This window comes from Octodon degus, unplaced genomic scaffold (genome assembly GCF_000260255.1).
Source record: "Octodon degus isolate 3935 unplaced genomic scaffold, OctDeg1.0 scaffold00149, whole genome shotgun sequence".
NCBI classification, from domain to species: Eukaryota; Metazoa; Chordata; class Mammalia; order Rodentia; family Octodontidae; genus Octodon; species Octodon degus.
Genome location: NW_004524725.1, coordinates 718,749 through 720,820, shown reverse-complemented (window position 1 = coordinate 720,820; position 2,072 = coordinate 718,749). Strand labels below are relative to the sequence as shown.

The window sequence follows — 2,072 nt, the reverse complement described above, 5'->3', positions numbered from 1 at the left end:
CCACCTCCTGCCCACCTAAGCGAGTTCCCATTCTCCCTACCTTAGCCTCGCATGGTTTTACACTATGAAAGTCCCTAGAAGAGACAGCTTCCCGGGGAACTACCCGCTCGGGCCCCCCTCCTGTCCCTCTCTTGGACAGGAGCTTTCTTTCACTCAATAAATATATCCTGCTCATAACCTCCGTTTGTTCCTAAAATTCATTCTTCGGTTTTAGAGAACACGAACTTGTGCAGGTCAGGTCGGGAGATTGTTTTTCTCTATGTCATTTGGAGGTTCCTTGTATGGTTTGGAGGTCACCCACCCAAGACCAGTTTTTTCTTCCCTGTATCAGTAAGAGCAGAGAATCCGAACCCTTCACTGTGCTGTTCTGGCCTTCTTACTCTTGTTCTTCTTGTCTCTCTTCAGCCCATCCATGTTAGCCCTCAGCAGGTTTGAATAGGCCATCTGAAACTTACTCACTTCTCTAGAACTCCCTGCAGTGCTGATCTTTTTCCCATCCATAGCTCTCAGCACACAATTGTTGTCTGTAGGCTCACCGCCCTCCACAGAGCCCTTCTTTGGGACGGATCTGGTTCAATCATCACGTTTTTTCAGGGTGATGAATACGCTGCCCAGTGTCTGGCACTTCTGGAAGAGCCTGGTCTGCTTGGTCAGGAACTGCTCACTCTACAGCAGCACCCTCTTGACGCAACCAGGTTTGTACTTGGAGAGACATGAAACTGTGGGAAGGTAAATATACAGGAAGAGACTAACAGATTGCATCCTGCGCACATTCCTCTGGCCAGTCTCCGGCTGATAAGGGGCTACTGCTCTCTTTGGTGCTTGCCTTCTGCGCGGCCTCACGGTGGGGGGACACTTACAAATTTATGCGCCTCTTTAGGCAAATAGGAGGACAGAGAGCTTTTCTACACCTGCTTCTTTTTATCTGCTTTAGCTCCACTATCCTTTATATTTTAGGGAGGCATAGTTTGGTTCTTCTCATAACACTTGATCACCAATCTGCTAGGTGAAGGATAACAGAGCCACATTCCTGTTTTTGTGTTATATGAAGTAACGATCACATAAGAATTTCCTAAGTATTGAGAAAGCCTCTTGCCTAACCCAATGGTATCAAAATCAGTGAAATCTGTATCTATTTATTTATTTTAATCTGTAGTCTGAACTCCTCTGGTCTGGCAGGTTCCTAATCTATTGCCACCCTTCTTCATGCTTTTTTTTTTTTTTTTTTTTTTTTTGGTACTAGGAATTGAACTCAGGATCTTGTGAACTCTCAGACGGGCGCTGTGCCACTGAGCTGTATCTCTGGTCCTGTTGCCCCTTTTTAGAGAGAAGATAAGCAGGCATATTTTGGCCACCTGGATCCTTATGTGGCACAGATCCTTCCTGCTTTTCGCTGGCTCAGGGACAACTGAAGAGAGCTGCACGCACAGCTTGCCATCACAGGACTTGTGGGACCTGACCCGGACTTTGATGAAATGACTTGTTCTCTTGGTTTAGAAATCTCCCCAACTGAGGACTTGAGCGCCATTAGGGACCAGGTGATGTAAGAGATTATAGGGGGCCCACCTGTGTGACTTAAGCCCCCACAATCCTAAGGTCGGTGTGATACTGCTTTGGGAACTGGGAGGTATATGGAAGGCCGGTGCCCCCCACACCATGGGTGGAATGCTAATAACCTGGCACTCCTAAGGTAAGGTAGCATCTGCTGAGGACGTTTGTCAAAACACAGGCAGTTGGGTTTAGAGAAAATCTGGCTCCTCTGCTGAGGAGGTGGCTCAGTAGAATAAGCACTTGCCTGGCAAGCGCAAGGGTCTGAGTTCAAGCCCCGGTTCTGCAAAAAAAAAAAAAAAGCAAAAAAAAAAAAAAAAAAAAAAAAAAGACTCACAGTTTTGGCATCTGCAGCTGGTCAGGAAAATTCTCTGGGGAAAGCAAATGTCACCGTGGATCATGAGTTCTCAGCTGAGGTGCTGGAAGCTGGTTCTTTCCAGGTTAGAGAGGAAAATGCAAACAATTGTACCCCCTTTATGTACAAAGCATAGATATGTAGCCCATAAACAAGTACCCTGTAATTT

General features: G+C 46.4%; 1 pseudogene; it reads right to left on the bottom strand.

The window, feature by feature from the left end:
* Positions 1 to 354: 354 nt before the first annotated feature.
* On the bottom strand, positions 355 to 762 carry LOC101562535 (annotated as a pseudogene).
* Positions 763 to 2,072: the final 1,310 nt, after the last annotated feature.